The following is a 20110-nucleotide window of genomic DNA, read 5'->3' as shown; positions in this document are numbered from 1 at the left end:
AAATAAAGTCACTTCTTAAACTACAATTTATACACATGCTGTAGACCATATTCTGCTGGCCAGAATTACCTGCAATTGTAAATGCTATGAATAACTTGTGATGCATCCCCACCCCCTTTTGCCATCCCCCATCTGCCCACCCCTGCTTTTTTTTTCATGTACATGTGTGTGGTATGTTTGTGTGCTCCTATGTGTGTGGGTACATGTGTGTGCAGGTACATGTACACATACATGTGAAGACTAGAGGTAGACAATCAATAGCCTCCTCAATAGCTATGCACTTAGTCTTTGAGACAGGGTCTCTCACTAAACCGAGGGCTTACCAATTTGATTAGACTAGATAGACAGTAGGCCCATGGATTCCCTGTCTTCCCAATGCTGGGATTACACCACAATGCCTAGTATGTTTATGTGATTTCTGAGGACCCAAACTCACGTTTTAGGGAAAAGTACTTTACCCACTGAGCCATCCTCTCCCCACCTCTACCTGAGTCTGTCAATCCCACTTACAATATACCTTATTTTCCTTACCCCCTGGTCCTCCAGCAGTAGCCCCAGAGAGATAGAAATGCCTAGGAAACTTTCTACAAGTTCAACCCCAAAGACGTCTTTTAATTGTCACTAGCCATATGCTGTAAACTGTTAGCACTTCTGACCAAAGAAAACTCTGAAGTCTTTTTTGTTTAGTTAAGGCTCGATTCATAGTGCCAAATGCATGCCAAGCATAGACGTAGATGCTTTTTCAAAGACATGATTTCACTATATGTAGCTCTAGGCTGGCCTTGATCCTGAGATCTTTCTGCCTACAGAATTCTTGGGATTACACATATGCTCCACTACACCCAGCTAAATGCTTTCTTTACAAGTGCAAGCTCACTAAATTATCTGCAGTTGAACTTGGGAAGCTGAGGTCCAAAGCTAAGACTAAGCAAAAGCAAGCATGAAAGCAGCCAATTGGTTCTAGAGACCAGGACACGTTGACTGCCTGCTCTAAGGACCCTGAGAACTGCAATGGAACAGGGGCTACTAAAGAATATATTTTCCAGTATTCCCACCCAGTGTCCTTGAAGCTAGATAGAATACTTCAATGTTTAATAATACATTTTAATATCACATCAAAGAGTATACTAGGATGCAATACTCAAATTAAGGTTAAAGACCTTCATTGTGTTTATCAGAAAATGCAATTTCTATAGGCAGATTTGAATTATCTGAAAACAAAACAAAATGCTCACCATCAACCCCTCATCCTCGAGGGTCAAGTGACAGTCATCCTATTCTATTTTAAATTTATTCTAATTGGGACAGGATCTACATGTAATGTAGGTTGACCTCAACTCACCATGCAGATGAAGATGGCCTTGAACTTCTAATCTTCTTACCTGTGCCTCTCCAGTGCTAGGATTACAGGTCTGAGCCCCCATAGCTAGTTCATGTGGTGTCAGGGTTTGAGCTCAGGACTTCGTGCATTCTAAGCAGACACACTACCCTCTGAGCCATGTCTCCAGTCCCTTATACTCTTAATAATCTACATAGTCAGGCCTGGGGAGATAGCTCAGTCAGTATTCAACCAGATAAAAATGATAGGTGTGGTAGTACACATGGTTAAAGGCCAAAGCAGAATGATTCCTGACCAGTCATTCTATTCTACATTTTATTTATTTACCTGCAAGCAGAGGAAAGAGAGAGAAATGGGCATGCCAGGGCCTCTAGCCTCTGCAAAGAACTTTAGATGTATGCACCACTTTGTGGATCCAGCTTTACATTGGTACTGGGGAATCAAACCCGGGTGGTTAGGTTTTGCAGACAAGCACCTTAACTGCTGAGCCATCTCTCTATCCCCAGTCAGTCTATTCTAAATGGCAAACTCCAGGCCAATGAGAGATCCTACCTCAAAAAAAGACTGACATATGTGAAAGGAAAAAAGAAAAACAAGGTTGACAACATTCCTAAGGAGTAACACTGTCCTCTGGCCTCCTTATGCATGTTTGTACACATACCCATATGCATAATTAAAATATAATAATAATCAGAAAAGGCATTCCATCACTTTTGTTTTTGTTTTTCAAGGTAGGGTCTCACTATCATTCAAGTGACTTGGAATTCACTATGTAGTCCAAGGCTAGCCTCAAACTCATGGCAATCCTCCTACCTCTGACTTCAAGTGCTAGGATTAAAAGCATGTGGCACCACCCTAGGCCTTCCATCACCTTTTGTCAGCTTTTTTGCATATCAGGTTACAAAATTTACAAAGTAGAAATGTTTCATCTTCTAGATGTTGAATGAAGACACTCTTCTAAATCACAATGACTGTGGCTACAGTTTGATCTAAGAGAAGAAATTAAATGACTACCTCTTCCATACATGTACAGACTTTTCTAAATGCAGTTTCCAGGACAAAGAAACTTAATCCCTACACCATTTCTCCAAATGACCTATTCATTGCCAAAGGTAAGTGTGCAAGAATATAGATTTGGATTTGTTTATATGGCTTTAATCAGTATCCTCTAACTTGATGCTAACTTAAAACTATAAATTGCAGTCAACTTTGAATCCACGTTATGAAGTAACTAAGGATGACTGATTAATTAATTAAATTTTGCTTTTCCCCAAATTCTGAAAATGGATTGTAGCCTAATGGGTTAAAAACATAAGTACTAGATACTCTCTGATAGCACATCTGGAATCACTTTCTCCTGGAACTGTTGTATAATAAGGTGTTAACACTGCCACTTATATGGCTTGCCCCCCACTGCAATGTGTGTGTATGTCCTGGACTTCACCCTCTTTCAGTAGCAAGTTCAAATACCAAAACAGCTTTTCCAGGGAATGTGTTGGGAAGAATGTGCTTGTGTTGGAACCTGGGGACCAAAATATGCTCATCCCTAAGAAAGTCAGGTCCTGTGAATAATAGAAACCAGCCAATCAATGTTCTCCCATGTCATGGAACTGCTGGTTTTCATATTCTAACTCTCTTTCCCATATCACACCCATCTCTTCAGCACTGCTTGGGAAACAAAAGGCTGTAGGAAGGAAGTTATAACAAATCCTAACAAAATAGGTAGGAGGCCAAGACGTTTTTGGGAAAGGCAACTCTGGAAGGACAGGCAATTTTCATAATGACATTAAGATATGTGAATTCAGTGCAGATTTTATCATTGTCAGATCCTGTTTTCAGGTAGAAATGGGTTTCTCAAATGGTTAAGAAGTTAGACTTATTGGTTCCCACGACATTATATGAGTGGCAGGAGTCTTACCTTCTACACTGCCACTAACCAGCAGTTTAACCAGCAATGAGTGATCTGCCTGTCTCATCTCAGATGCATCTGTCCATCATTCAGATAGGTAAATGCATAATCTCTAAAAAGTCTTCCAGTTTAGACTCAGAGTGTTTTTCTTTAACTAAATCTCAAATAAGTGTGTGTGTAGAGAGAGAGAGAGAGAGAGAGAGGGAGAGAAAGGGGGAGGAGAGCAAGAGAAAGAATATGGAACCTATTTATTACATTGGGCATGAAAACCCAGCTTTTCCAATGCCCCATTTACTGATGATTTCTCAGAGACCACATGAGTCACTCAGTGAGCCAGGCCTGAGTACCCATCACTTATAGCCTTGAATCTTTTATTTCCACTTCTCATTTTTTTCTTTTTATTGAGAATTATCATACATGAATAAACTGTATTTTGACCATAACCCTCACCCATTACCTGCTTTTGTCCCCATTCCTATGCCAGTGAACCCCTTTTCTCTAAGTAGCCCCTCATGTTTTCATGTAGGGTCTCACTCTGGTCCAGGCTGACCTGGAATTAACTATGTAGTCTCAGGGTGGCCTTGAACTCTCGGCGATCCTCCTACCTCTGCCTCCCAAGTGCTGGGATTAAAGGCATACACCACCACACCCAGCAGACCTCCTATTTTTATGTTGTTATTCATGTTACATTATTCACTTATTACTATTTTTAAATGAATTAACTATTATTTTTTAGTCTTAATTTTGAAAATGATAAATGTCAACAATATTCTTTGGGATCCTGAATCATTTTGAAAAGCACAGGGGTTTCCCAAGGCCAGAAAGTTTGAGAATTGTTAATGTAGTGGTTAAGGGTACAAATTACAGAGCCAGCTGCCAATTCAAATCTCACTTCTACCACTTTGAAGTATGGCATGAGGCAGTCATGCAGTCCCATAGTCACTGGAGGCAGGGGATAAAAGCCATGAGGAACTTGCTCATAAGGTTATCAGAGAGCTAAATGACTAAAGCATGAACTGTGCTTAAAACTACCAATGGCATCCATCCTCTTTAGTGTCCTTTCCAGCCCTACCACGTTTCTTTCTTCCTTATCCTTGTCCTCTTTTTGCTGGGTTTTGTTTGATTTGGTCTAATCTAACTACTGGCTCCACCTAGGAGGGTGCTAGATAGATGGGTGGGTGGGGGGTGTAAAGCTATAGGTGCCTTGGCTATGCTCCCCCTAACCACAACCACCGCTTTCCTACCCTGCCCTTGGCAGCCAGCTGTACATTGAATATGTCCTTCTTAGAAGCTCCATCAGCAAAAGACAACTGGAAAATCAAAGCAAGGCAAGGTTGTAAAAAAAAAAAAATTCTGCTGTCAGAGGGATTTGAATATAAAGTAGAAACTTTAGCCTGAGGAATAATCAATGAAACAGAAGGAGGGAGAAGAAAAAAAGCAAGCAATTACAGTCATCCCTTAAGGAAAAAGGTGGTATTTACCCAAGGCTCCTTCCGGTTGGAACTGACCTCATTCATATAGTTTAGGAAACTGGCGCTCAAAGAAACTAGTAAATCTCTCCAAAGTCACAAAACTAAAATGACAGAAGTAAAAGGAAAATAGAGAACTTAAAGAGGAGTGGAGGAAATGAAAGGCAGGAAGAAGAGTGCAATGTGGGGGGATGGGAGGTGCACCCAGACTATTTTTGTCAGGGGGTTACCACTTAAGCAAATGGGTTCTAGTGGGGAGGTAACTTCAACAGACTTCCCCAGAGTTTCTGTGTTGCCACCACCTCTCAATCTATACATCTTGAAGAATTCCAAGGTGGTATTTGTTGTTGTTTACTCATTTCCTTACTAATTTGCACACAGGCTATTTGGCAACACTGTGCTATGGGGGGTTAAAGAAGATGCACTCATGCCAGGTGTGGTGACGCACACCTTTAATCCCAGCACTCCGGAGGCAGAGGTAGGAGGATCACGATGAGTTCGAGGCCACCCTGAGACTACATAGTGAATTCCAGGTCAGCCTGAGCTAGAGTGATACCCTACCTTGAAAAACCAAAAAAATAAAAAGGTGCATCCAGTAAGTTTTATATTTGGACTGCTTCTGAATAGGGTATTTGTAAATTGAGGACTGTCTGCATTGAATGTGTGATGTCATTAAATATATATTTGGTCTGTCCAAAATTATCTGGCACTTGTCCTTTACCAACATTACTGAGTATTTTAGTTTCTCAATCATGTAAACTTAACAAGCACAGCCAAACCTAATGAAAGCCAAACTTGTACAGTGATTCCAGTCTATTCCGGTACTTTTAAACTGAAAAAAAGAAAAAGAAAAGATTCACAAAGGATTAATTAGGATGAATATTCACTTTAAAGAATACAAAGAATTCTTTTAAACTATGGTTCCCCTAAATGCTTAAGATCAACTGAAACACAACCGTTCAGGGAAAAATTTGTCCTTTATGAAACAGCAGATGTCTGAATATGAATGTGATTTTTTTTTTAAATTTTTATTTATTTATTTATTTATTTGAGAGCCACAGACACAGAGAGAAAGACAGATAGAGGGAGAGAGAGAGAGAATGGGCGCGCCAGGGCTTCCAGCCTCTGCAAACGAACTCCAGACGTGTGCGCCCCCTTGTGCATCTGGCTAACGTGGGACCTGGGGAACCGAGCCTCGAACCAGGGTCCTTAGGCTTCACAGGCAAGCACTTAACTGCTAAGCCATCTCTCCAGCCCGACTGTGATTTTTTTATGTATACTTTTTTTTGGTTTTTCGAGATAGGGTCTCAATAGTCCAGGCTGACCTGGAATTCACTATGTAGTCTCAGGCTGCCCTCGAACTCATGGCGATCCTCCTACCTCTGCTTCCCAAGTGCTGGGATTAAAGGCATGTGCCACCACACCCAGCTTTGTATACATGTTATGTGTATGGGTATATGTATGTGGATGTGGATGGGAGTCAGGAGACAATCTATTTTCCTAAGGAACACTGTTTACCGTTATTGAGACAGTCTATGAAACCCTGTCTATAAATAAAGCCAATAAAATTGTACTTTTAAACCTATATTTGTAACTTATGAGCTTTGTCCAATAGAACTTTCTGCAGTAGTGAATTTACCTAGGTGTATTGAGCTCTTAAAACATGGTTAATATGGGCTGGAGAGATGGCTTAGCGATTAAGCACTTGCCTGTGAAGCCTAAGAACCCTGGTTCAAGGCTTGATTCCCCAGGACCCACGTTAGCCAGATGCACAAGGGGGCGCACGCATCTGGAGTTTGTTTGCAGTGGCTGGAAGCCCTGGCATGCCCATTCTCTCTCTCTCCCCCACTCTTTCTCTGTCTGTCACCCTCAAATAAATAAATAATAAACAAAAATTTAGAAAACCATGGTTAATATTACTGAAGACCTTTATTTTTATTTCCCTTTTTTTTTCTTCTTTTTTTTTTTTTTTTTTTTGAGGTAGGGTCTCACTCTAGCCCAGGCTGACCTGAAATTTACTCTGCTGTCCCAGGTGGGCCTCAAAGTCACAGCGAATCTCCAACTTCTGTACTTCTACCTCCTGAATGCTAAGATTAAAAGCATGCACCACCATGTCTGGCTAATTTCTTATTTTCTTTAGTTTTAACTTATTTTTAATCAGGACACCCTCAGCAATTAAAAAAAACTTATGATTCCATCATTCTATAGACTAATTCCTGGGCTGGAGAGATGGCTCAGTGGTTAAAGGTGCTTGCTTCCAAAGTCTGATGACCCAGGTTCAATTCCTCAGTACTTACATTAAGCCAGATACACAAAGTGGCACATGGGTCTAGAGTTTGTTTGCAGTGGCAGGAGGCCCTGGCACAACCATATTTACACACACACTCTCTCTCTCTCTGTCTCCTCTCTCAAATGAATATATTTTAAAAGACTACTTTGTGAGGACAGGCTATAGCTATAGCAGATAGACAATAGCTAAATCTCAGACCATTAGTTAGGTGCTAAAGACAAGTTACCTGGACATAACATTTTTCAGAGATTGTTTTTCTTCTCATTTAATAAACATCTATATAATGTGCAAACCACATGGGATGGTGAGATATATACAGCCTCAAAATGTATTTATCTTCACCCTCAACTGTTTACATCTTAGTGGTAAAGATGGAAGGATAGACAGATGAATAGTTAGACAGATAAACAGACAAAAGACAAGGAAATATGAAAAAGAAGGGCAATGAGAGGGAGTTACGCAGTATGAACCAAGCATAGGCAGGGACTAAGTTCATGATGAATACATTAGTCTATGGTTTATGGTGAAAGCCAATGCTATACCCTAGCAAGACTATGCTGACTGACTGATAACTTTATATATACATATAATCTCTAGTCCAGGCTGGCCTCCAACTCCTGACAATCCTCCTACCTCTGTTATACTTGGGAATGTTAGGATTAAAGGCATGTGCAACTACACCCATATTTTAACAAGTATTGCTGAGCCCCAAACTCCCATCAGTCCAGCACAGACAACTTTGGCAAGCTGCAGGAACACAGTGTGGAGCAAGGGTGCCTGTCCTTTAGGCTACTTAATCAGCTATTTTGACAAGCTTGAGAACAGTGTGGTAGGAACTACCACAGGGGTAGACCCTGAATGCCAGCCTACAGATGTTTCTAACCCAATTTTAGCCCATCAGGAAACATTTCTATGCAGAAAACTTTTCAGGAAAAAAAAAAAAAAGCTATACTATCTTCTGTCTGCATCTACCCCATATTTATGGGTCTTTTGGAAATTTTCTTTTGGTTTGGCATTACATCATTGACTCTTTCAAGGGCGTTCACTTCTTGAGAACATGTCAATCAATATAATTTACTGGACACTGGTCATCTTCCCGCAGAGTTCTCCATGTACTAGGAGCTGAAGTTATATGCAGATAAACACCTCTCTTGAGAAAAAGAAGTTTATAGGTCAAACATTTCAATAATCTTCCCTGTGAGAAAAATTTAGTACTACCTTGAAATACATGATTTCTTCACTTTCTTTTTTTTTTTGGTTTTGTCGTTTTTCTATCCCAACTAAATTTAAATATCCTTCCAGAATAAACTTCAGGTAGGCTATATAAATAAAAGGGAGAACATCCCGCTAAAGTGTAACTTTAATATTTCAATATAATAAAATCCATTAATGGGAAATTCCTATAACATAACATGTTTCATCTGACAGTCTGGACTGGAATTCTAGGTCTTCCCCTTCCAGGTTGGCTGGCCTTAACTTCTCCATGCTCCCATTTTCTTATTTGTTAAAGGTAACAAGATAGGAACAGCTCTTACCTCACAAAATTGATGAGAATTAAATGTGTACATTTATGAAGTATTTGAAAGGGGGGTATAGGGATGCATAGCTGTAATCCTAGAACTTGGGAGGTACAGGCAATAGGATCAGTTCAAAAAGGCATCCTAGGCTGCACTGAAGTGAGTTTCAAGCCAGCATGAGCTACATGCAATACTGATTTTAAAAATAAATAAAACGAAAAAATGGGGAGGAGGTGCGGGGTTTGATATGGTGGGTGTTTGCTTTATGCTAAGTATTATCTAGTCTCATCACTTACAAGAAGTCTAATTGCAGGAAGCCTAGGGAAACAATGCCCGGAGTTCTGGAGAAGTTACAAGGAATGTAGGGGAAAGGGGACTCGGAGCAGGTTCCGCAGCTTTCTAGTCTGTCCTTTGCCTACCCAGAGGAAAAAGGGCCCCGGGCAAACCTCGGAAGAAACCCGAGCACAGCAAACCCCACAAGGCAGGGGTTTGCTAGGGAAAGTTAATTAGTAAACAAAGATCTTAATTTAGTAATTCGGGCTGGGTGCTTTCTTTTTTCTTTTCTTTCTCTCTCTCTCGCTCTTCCAATACTTGTCTTAAAAGAAGGTGTCAGTGTAATGTCTTCTCAACAGATCGAAGAAGGGAAATCCTTGGTTTTCCATTACTTAGTGTGCACGGGGAACAATCTGGACCTCGAATTCCCACCTAAATCTTGGGGATTCCTGAGGGATTACCCGGTCGTGTCACTGAGGAGACAGAGCTATTCCCCCCGCTCGCTCCCTCTCCGGGGCGCGAGCACCCCGCCGCCCGCTCTCCACGTCAGGAGCCACGTCCGAACCGCGGCGGATGCCAGCAGGGCGTGACGGCTTCGCGGCCGCGCGGCCCGGCCCGGCCTCTGCACGAGCACTCCCTCGAGGCGCCGAGCGCCTCCGCTCTAGGCGCTGGGACCAGCCCTCGCGGCTCTCGAGGTTTTTCACGGCGCGCGACCGGCCCTCCGCCCGGCCGCAGTGCGTGCGGGATTCGCCGGCTCCCCGAGCCCCGGGCCCCGCTTTCCTCGTGGCCCGCTCTACAAGCATTCCTCCCTCCGGCCCAGACCCGCGCGGCAAGGGGGCGGCGCCGGCTGAATCACTGTCACGTGGGCGCCCGCCGCGCTGAGGCGCTCCGAGTGGCACTCGGCGGACACTGTGGAAATTTCCGGAGGTCTACTGCGGCTGCGCGCCGGCAGCCCCGCCTCTGCGGAGGAGCCGCCTTCCCCAGGGAGCAGCCGCGCAGGCCACGCCCCCGCCACGCCACGCCCCCGCCTAGGCCGGCACCGCCCGAGCCCCGAGCTCCCGCCGCAGGGCTTCCTTCGCGCCCCGCGCCCTCGCGTGTGACCACCCCGCATCCTGAGAGGCGACGAGCGGCGTCCTGGCGCCTCGGCCTTCGAGTGTGGGGCGCCGCCGCCCCGCCCCGCCCCGCCCCGCCGCCTGAGGTTCGCTTGGCCCGGCTGCCCCACACCTCGGAGCCGCCGAGCAGGACAAAGGAGGAAGCCGGCTGCCATGGGCGTCTCTAAACAAAGCCCCTCCAGGCCCCGGGTGTTTCACCCGCCCCCACCCAGCCCTCCCGTCACATTCCCCACGACGGTTCCCAACCACAAAAAATAAAATTTATCCCTGAGACAGCAGTGCTGAGGAGGTAGTGGACCTCATCCGTCCCCAGGTGACAAATGGCCGCGCCGTGACATTTGTTCACGCACGAGGGCCGTGCTGTGCGCATGGCTCACCTCGAGGAAACAAACAGTGTCAGGGACTGGTCGGTTTCTGGAAAGTTGTCTCAAGTGAGTGGCCGAATGCGGAGGCGGGTGGAGAAGTGGCATTTGTGCCAGGTGTCCCCAACCGAGGTGACTTGGAACCGGGTGCAGGCATCTTCATGGGACAGTAGAGTGCCAAAGATTTCAACCAAAACTGGAAGTTTTCCATGCGTAGAGAGATCTCAGAACCAAGCCCATATATATTAAATGCTTTTCCCGCTAAGAACCAGAATTGCAGGTATGTTAATTTTAATAAATCCTTAATTCAGTATCTTAGCCTTGGGCAAAGAAAGATCAGGAAATTGACTGAGGCCAGGAAAGGTAGGTCTATCGTGGACTGAGAGTGGATAAAACCCGTCCATAAATTCCTGACGTTTCTCTTTGGAAAAAAAATAAGATAGACTTAAGAGGTTGTAGAAATAAAGGCATTTTAAAATCGCCCTGTTTTGGAAAATTGATTTTTAATTTTATACTATAAAATAAAACATGCAATTTTAGAAGCATATGCACCCCCTGTTTTCTAGCTGGGTTATTGATTCTCAGTGTGAATAGTCTCAGGAGCCATAAGCATGAATGTGAGAACACCTGTCTGATTTTGCTTTCACATTTCACTTACCAGTCCGCTTATGTTAATCACTTGTTTATTCGGTGAAAGAACTAGGGTCACACAACCCCTCATTTATCTCTCGGCCATTGTTTTCTTTTATATTCATTAGTGTAACCACACCTAGCAAAATGACCACTCCTGAGTCAACTGAGAAGGCTTGTGATAAGCATGACAAAAAGCTCCTTAGTCAAGCCATTCCTTATCTTTATTTTGTTTGTGGAGAAGACAGATTACTGAGACTGGGTCCCTGGAAAGTTTTGCAGTCTCAATAGCCTTATATGTATTTATACTAAAATATATATTTATGTATCTAAATATTTCTAAAAAGATTTTAAAGGCTGGGTTTCTGTGGACACCATAATTTTCTCATTCTTGCTTAAAAAATGAACAAGTGTTTCACAAAATATTGATGCTTACAAATACATGGGATTCATAATATAATGCATTTTGTAGACTTAAGTAAGTCACCTGATCCTGGTCAGTGGAATATAAGGCATCAACAACTGCATTTCCAGGAAATGTGATATACCTTTCATAATGAAGCTGACGCACAGAATTGAGACCCTCCTCCATGGATGTGGTCCTGCCTGCCTTTGGCCCCTGTTGCCACTGTAGTCAGCCTGTGACCAAGATGTATACTGAAAAGGTCATAATGAAAAGAAAAGGAAAAAAAAAAAAAAAGAGCTATTGGTCTTCAAAGAGACTGCCATGGTCAAGAATTAACCTAGAACTACTTGGTGTGCAGACATCCATGTGCTACAGAAGGTGTGATTGTTTAAGGCATTTAAAATGCAATTGTTTATTGCAATAGCTTTTGTGCTGACAACCTATCTATGGTAGCCAGCCTGCAGTGATTCTCCCTGCCTGGGATTCATGCCTTTGTATAGTCCCTTTCTGTGTTGAATCAGGGCTTGCCTTTGTGGCTAAAACAATATGACAGATGTGAGAAAATGTCTTTGAAGGCTAGTTCATAAAGGCATTGCAGCTTCTGTCTTAATCTCCCTCCAATTATTTGCACTAGGAAAAGTCAATAGTCATATCCTATCATAGGGATATGAGGCTCATGGAAGTGCTTCTTAGAAAAAAAACAAACCAGCTTGCCACCTTGTGAGTTAGTGATCCTGGAAGCAGACTGTCCAACCCTGCGTAGTCAGTCCAGCATGGAGTTACAGTCCAGATTGAAATGACTGCAACTTCATAGAAAACCCCAAGCCACAATACTTAACTGTACTCTTGAATTCCTAACTGGCAGAAACTTTGAAAGATATAAATTACTGATATTTTTAGCCAGTAAACTTTGGATAATTTGTTACACAGCAATTGATGTCTAATAGAGAATCTTTCAGCCCAAATAAGCATACATACCCAAGCCAGCGAAGGGCTCAGAGTCAGTCACATTAGGCTCAGGAGCCATCTCAAAGAAGAAACCCTAAACACGATCCAAAAATAGAACATACAAATTGATTAGAAAGAAAAAAAAGAATTGACAAAGGAATGTGTTAATGGACCTAGGAGAGATTTACATTGAGAAAATCTAGACTATGACAACATGGATAAAGTGGAAGCCATTTTGCTAAGTGAAATAAGCCAACCACAGAAAGACTAGCCCCAGGTGGTCTCTCTTACATGTGGGATCTATGTTAATGTACAGTTTTACATGTGAGATCTATGTTAATATATGGTCTCACAGGTGAGATCTCTGATAATGTACCATATCTCTTACATGTGATATGTGTTAATATATAGCTTCACTTACATATGAGATCTATGTCTCTTACATGTAATATCTGTGTTAATATATGGCCTTACATGGGAGATCTATGTTCACTTACATATGAGATCTATATCTCTTACATGTAATATCTGTGTTAATATATGGCCTTACATGGGAGATCTATGTTAATGTACAGTCTCTCTTACATGTGAGATCTGTATTAATGTATGGTTTCATATGTGAGATCTATGTTAATGTAGTCTTACATTTGAGATATATGTTAATGTACAGTCTCTCTTACATGTGAGAGATATGGTCTCACATGTGAAATCTAGGGTGATTGAACTCAGATGGATTAGAAGAGTGGGGCTGGAAGAATGGGGCTTTGTGGCGATGTTAGTTGAAGCATGCAAAATTTCATTTAGATAGGAGGAATAGGTTTAAGAGTCTACATCATGAAGACAATAACTAAAAGTCGTACATTTTATTTTGCAAATTCTAAGATCTTAAATGTTCTCACTGCAAAAAAAATTAAGTGTGTGAGGTTAATGTGTACATTAGTTTTGTTGAATCATCTTACTATGTGTATATTTCAAAATAAGTTGCATTTAATAAACATATACAATTTTGACAAGTTAAAAATTAAATAAGAAAATATGGGATTCGTGGGAACAAAGGAAAGGATATTATGTGAAAGAACACGGAGAGAGGAAAAGTAATTTGATTATTCATCTTTCTATAACGTCTATGTTCAAACTTGAACTTTGAATAACATTGTCTTACGACAGGGAAAACAGGTTGTCATTTAATTAGGTGAAACAAACCCATTAGAAAGCAAGACTTAGAAATCATTCTTATAGGGCTGGAGAGGTGGCTTAGAGGTTAAGGCATTTCCCTACAAAGTCAAAGTACCCAGGTTCGACTCCCCAGTACCCATGTAAGCCAGATGCACAATGGGGGCACACACATCTGGAGTTTGTTTGCAGCCATGGCATGCCCATTCTCTGTCTGTCTCTTTCTATGTGCCTATTTCTCTCTTTCTCAAATAAATAAATAAAAATAAAACTTAAGAAAAGAAAGTATTTTTATGCTTGTGGCTAATAGAAAAAAAATGTCCTTTTCCATCACAGAACCATTGCAACAGACATTTATTCAGGGTTTGTGTGCTAGGCACTAAGGGAAAAAGTTGGATGTATGAATTTGGCAAACACTTTGCTACTTACTGTCTGCTTATGTATCAGGCAGGGTACAAGGTACTGAAGGTTCAATGACAAACAAAAACAACAGTCTTCCCTGCACAAAGTTAACATGGCAAGGAGGGATTTGAAAGGGAAGCTGTGCAAAGGAAAAGATCGTAGGCAAATAACATAAAGTAAGCAACATGTTTTCATTTCATAGAAAAATGAAAAAGAAACTAGGACCATGTTGAAATGGAGGTTAAGTGTGAGTGCAAACTTTGGCTAGAATGCTTAGGAAAAATTGTTTGAGCCTGTGGCATTCAAACTGATATCTGAGTGACAAAAATGCTGCCACAAAATACAGGGAGGTAAGAACAAGAAGTACAAAAACTCTGCAAAGGGAACAACTGGATATGTTTTATAGAAAATGGGGGGGGGGGAATCAATGTGCTTATACTCTGTGAAAAGGAGAAAAGAGTGATAGGAGAAAAAGTTGAGAAGTTTGGCAAAGGGCACAGCCAGGTAAGGCCATGTATACAAGGAATAGATTTTCTTCTGATTGTAATTAGAAGTCACTGGAGGGATTTAAGTAGGGGAGATCTTTTATCCCTTTAAACAGGAATTTGGCTTATGTTCTGAGATTTTCTGACTGCTGGGCTGAGAATAGACTATGAGCATCAAGAAAGGAAGCCTGCCCACAGGTTAGGCCATGAAGCAGGGCAAGGTTAACAAGCACTTACGCCAGAGTCAGAGCAGTGCAGGTGGTGAAAAGTAGCAGAGAGGAGATAAAGTTGGAGGCAGAGCTCTGGACACTTGATGGATTGGGAGGAATGAGGGCTCTAGATGAGAATCCAAGATAGTGCTCTGGTTTGGGGCCTAAGCTCCTTTATGCATCATGGTGTCATTGTTCTAAATTGGAAAGACTAGAAAAGGGACAGGTTTGTTTTATTTTTTTTAACTTTTTTATTGAGAACTTCAATAATTACAGATAATAAACCATGATAATTCCCTCCTCTCCCCCACTTTCCCCTTCACAAATCTACCCTCCATCATATTCCCTCCCCCTTCAATTAGTTTGTCTTTTATTTTGGTGTCATCATCTTTTCCTCCTATTAGGAGGGCCTCATGTGAGTAGTACCAGGCACTCTGAGGTCATGGATATCCTGGTCACTTTGTGTCTGGAAGATTGCATTGTAAGCAGTCCTACCCTTCCTTTGGCTCTTACATTCTCTTCCATAATGGACCAGCCTTGGAAGGTGTGATAGAGATGTCTCAGGGCTGACCACTCTGTCACTTCTTTTCAACACTATGGTGCCTTTTGTGTCATCCCGGTGGTCACCACCATCTAAAGAGAAGCTTCTCTAACCAAAAATCACAGTAGCATTAATATATGGGTATAAACATTTTGGTTTGGTGAGCATAATATAAGCATTTAGCCAGACAATAGCAGGTATTACTTCCCTAGGGCTTATGATCTCCCCTGCCATAGGCTTTTGGTTAAGTTTTCAGTACCAGGCATGTATTCCCTCCTGTGGAGAGGGCCTCCAGTCCAATTAGAGAGAAGCTGGTTTCTCACATAACAGACATGCCACTATTGTACCCATTGGCTCATTTGGCCTGGCTGGCCAAAGTTAAGGCTTTCAGTGTCCACTGTTGTTTATCACTGCTGATGACTTCTCTCTCCCATAGGGCTGCATGCATCATAGCTTTTTCCAGCTTTCTGTCAGCTGGACCACAGAGAGGAGGTTTGCAGCTCAGCTCCAACTTGATTTCTCAATAATGAAAAACAACAGTTTTGATAGGGAAATCAAGAGTTCCACTTTGGTCTGTAAGGAATAAGACAGCGACCCTTTAGTGATATTAGATAACAGGTTTCTTCTGGTTTTAAAGACTTTCAAGGGCTGGAGAGATGGCTCAGCAGTTAAAGTGCTTGCCTGCAAAGCCTAATGACCAGAGTTAAATTTTCCAGTCCACACGTATAGCCAGATGCACAAAATGGCACATCACATACATTTGGCATTTTCTTGTGGCTGAAGGCCCTGGAACACCCATTCTTTCTGTCTCTCTTTATCTCTCTGCAAGCAAGTAAAATAAAAAAAAATTTTTTAAAAGAATCTGTAGATGAATTGTTCCTATATGTATATTCATCACACAAAATGTATGTGTGTGTGTATGTGTGTGTATGTGTGTGTGTGTATGTGTGTGTGTGTGTATATATTTATATTTGTGGGGGGTATATATATGTGTTTATATATACATATTATACATATATATAATATATAATATCTGGCACTCTTATAGTTGACTGATTGAACAGGCAGATTCAAGCCTTGCTTTTACAGACTTTCTAGTGAGGAAGTACAGACAAACATACATAAAGTTAGTGTAATTTCTGGTGGTTATATGTTCTAAAAGAAGCAAATTTAATTCATCCATATACTCAAATATGCATTTGTTTTACACATGACCAGGCTGGGTATGATGAAGCAGAGGCTTCCCTGAAAGAGTGGCATCTTTTCATGTTACTAGACAAAATGTAGCACACAGACACTGAGGAGTGTTGTAAAAAGATCTCTATCCTGTAGAATGGGATAAGTTTCAAATGGGATCATCAAATAAAGCAGCTAATCAAAAACATGATGCTGGAGTGGGGTCTCTGTGTAAAGATGAAGTTTAGACATAAAGGAATGGCAGCCTTGGAGAATGTCATAAGCAGTAGGAAGGTTTTATTTAGTGGAAAATGGTTTGTACTTAAAAGCACTAGCAGTACATTTTGGTAAAAGCACAGAGAGAGCCAGGTGTGGTGGTGCACTCCGTTAATCCCAGCACTCTGGCGGCAGAGGTAAGAGGATCACTGTGAGTTCAAGGCCATCCTGAAGCTACATAGTGAATTCCAGGTCAGCCTGAACTAGAGTGAGACCCCACCTCACAAAACAAAACAAAACAAAAAGAGTATAGAGGGATGTTAATTATATATTGTTAATTATATATTGTGAGTAATGAACTAGGCCAAAACTTGCTGGTTTAAAACAGTAAACATTTGTCATTATTGCTTTTTGCAGCCCAAGAATCCAAGCTGGGCTTACTTGAACTCCCTGGCTAAGGTATCACGAGGCCACAATTATCTCAAGAATCCACTGGATCACTGTGAGTTCAAGGCCACCCTTAGACTACATAGTGAGTTCCAGATCAACCAGGGTTAGAGCAAGACCCTCGGAAAACCAAAAAAAAAAATTTTTTTTAAATCAACTGGTCAGGGTCAGCCTCCAAGCTTAGTCATGTGACTGCTTGCTGGTTGGTGTCACGTGCTCCTTGGTTTTGTCAGAGTCATGGCTCCTTGGCACATGGACCTCTCCATGGGAAAGTCAAAATATGGCAGCTATTTTCCCTCAAAGCCAATGCCAGAGGGAGCAAGAGAGAGAGAGAGGGACAAGAGAAGAGGACAGAAGCCTGATTTTGTAACCTAGCCTTAGAATAATGTGTGGTTACTTTTGCCAAACAGAACTAGGTAAGACCCAGTCCATGCATGTTCTAAGAGAAGGGATCACCACAAGATAGAAGACAAGGAGTTGGGATTCACAGGGGCCATCTTAGAAGCTTTTCTCTATAGGAGTAATGGAAGGTAAAGTTATAATTACAGAATATGGTAGAACATAGTCATAGGAACCAATGTGAAAGTGAGACTATTTAGTTAAAAATGGAGAGCAGAGAGAAATTCAAAATTTATGTTTACCTTAGGCAAGTGGAAGTATTGAATAAACAGAATGTTGCTGGTCACCCTAAAGGTCAGCTGTTTAGCAAGTTGAGAAGGTTAAGTAAGTAGTTACAGACCCTGGGAAACAAAAGTAGTCTTTTTTAAATCCCAGCGTCCAGGAGGCAGAGGTAGGAGGATTGCCATGAGTTTGAGGCCACCCTGAGAATACAGAGTGAATTCCAGGTCAGGCTGGGTTAGAGTGAGACCCTACCTCGAAAAAAAAAAAAAAGTGCTCTTTTATCTGCTAATAGTGACCAACTAGTTCCATAGAGGACAGCTATCTGTCTACCCTACATAACTTCTAACAACTTACTTGACAAAGTATTCATGAAAAGACAGAAAGGACAAATGATTTTTGTGGCTGGCTTTCTATCTTTCTATCTATCAGGTTGTTTTCAAAGTACTTTGGTCCAGCCAACAAGAAATACATATTGTGGGCTGGAGAAATGGCTTAGCAGTTAAGGCACTTGCCTGCTAAGCCTAAGGACCCAGGTTCAATTCCCCAGAACCCATGTAAACCAGATGCACATGGTGGTACATGCACCTGGATTTTGTTTGCAGTGGTATGCCCATTCTCCTTCTCTCTCATAAATAAATAAATAAATATTTTTTTTAAAAAGAAATGCATATTATATAACAAAGGCAGGTATGTGGCAAATGACATTAATCCCAATTTCAGCTGGGAAGATGGCTCAGTAGACAAAGCACTCACCACCCAAACCTGAGTACCCAAGTAGGATCCTCAGACCCCATATAAAAGCCAGAAGCTGTGTCAGGCTTCTGTTATCCTAGGACAATGACAGCAAAAGGGGAGGCAGACACAAGTTCCCACAAGTTCACAGCAAAGAAAACAGTGAGGTCCAGAGACACCCTACCTCAAATGACATGCAGGGTGAGGACTAACAGGACAGTTGTCCTCTGATTATCACATGTGTACCTGCACACCCATACTAATACATGCAAGCATATACCCACACACAATAATAATTTTTTTTTTTTTCGAGGCAGGGTCTCACTCTAGCTGAGGCTGACCTGGAACTCTGTAGCTCCAAGTTGGTCTCAAACTCACAGTGATCCTCTGCCTCTAAGTGCTAGGATTAAAGGTGTGTGCCACTACACCTGGCTAAATAAATAAATAAATGGAGCTGGGGAAATGGCTCAGTAGTTAAAGGTGCTTGCTTCCAAAGGAAGTTGAACAAAGGTGATCCTGAGTTCTATCAGCCCAGGCCACATAGTGAGACTCTGGCTCAAAAGACACAAAATCACCCCAGAATCATGTTACACAACATCTCAGAATGCATGCAGCATTTAATCAAAGAGCAGGATTACAGAATTCTAGTATTGCTACATACAAAATTCTGATTTCTCATATTGCATCCTATTGTACAAAAGCAAGAAAGCTGGTAGGAACCCACTGAACTCATCACTCTCTGCCACTTAGTCCCTTTTTGCAGTTTCAAAAGTGTAGAATACTAGCTTTAAAAGCAAATAAAACAAAGAATCTGATTCTCAGGTACATGATGACATAACTTCCCAGTGACTGGGTACAAACACTGTTTCATGTCTTTAGTCAAAGCCTGAAGTACAGACACCACAGCGTGGAGGGCGCCTGTGTTAGTGTATGTGCCTTTTGTTGGCTGCTGAGAAGAATCAAGTTGGTGACAAAAAAGTCACCTTTTTGTTATGTGCTGTTTAGGTTCTGACCATCCAGTGAATACATCAAGATTACAGCATCTAACACACATAACACACACACACACACTTACTCTTAACTTCACGGGTGTTGTTCTTTCTTAATTAAATATGTCCTGTAATATGCACCACCACCAAGTCCATAAGACAATACTGATGAATGAGCAGAGATTTACCTGGAATGAAAAAGTGGTTTAAGGCCTTTTTATTTTTATCAGTTGGAACCAAATATAAAGGAATTCCCCAGGATTCCTCCTTAACCCACCACCATTATTCCACAAGAATTTATTGATGTCACAAAGGAATGTAGGTGGAATGGACAACTACCGTGTGCGGCTGGCTTTCTATCTTAGGATCGGTATGTCAAATTCTAAACTTCCCCACCAAAAGTTCACAATCTCCTCGGAGAAAGACTACAAACAAAATTTGAACAATTTAAGTACTGTGCAAGACAGTACAGGTTTGAAAAGTTCTGCACCCCAATGGTTTAGAAAGCAGTACGTTTGGAAGAGGTCTGAGAAGGGCAGCAGTAAGGCAGGCAGCGAGTCTTTCCTGAGGCTTTGAGTGATGGTGGCATTTGAGACAGGTGAGGGGACTTGTGGCATTAAAGCAAAGACTATTGTTTTAAGTGTGACTAGTCTGACCAGAGCAGATCAATCATGAACACTGGCACAGGCAGAAGGCACCCGAAGTCTCACGTGCCCTGGAAACAGGCAGCTGTACAGATTTCCTCAGGAAAACATTGAAAGCAGAAATCGTGATCACACCCAACCCTTTCCTCTATGCCCTGCCCTATCTCTCCCACGTCCCCACAAGGAAGAGAGCAGTAGGTCAAACAATTTTGTATATTCC

Source organism: Jaculus jaculus, chromosome 6 (assembly GCF_020740685.1).
Source record: "Jaculus jaculus isolate mJacJac1 chromosome 6, mJacJac1.mat.Y.cur, whole genome shotgun sequence".
Classification (NCBI taxonomy): domain Eukaryota; kingdom Metazoa; phylum Chordata; class Mammalia; order Rodentia; family Dipodidae; genus Jaculus; species Jaculus jaculus.
The sequence above is the reverse complement of the archived record's forward strand: the minus strand, read 5'-3'. Positions refer to the sequence as shown.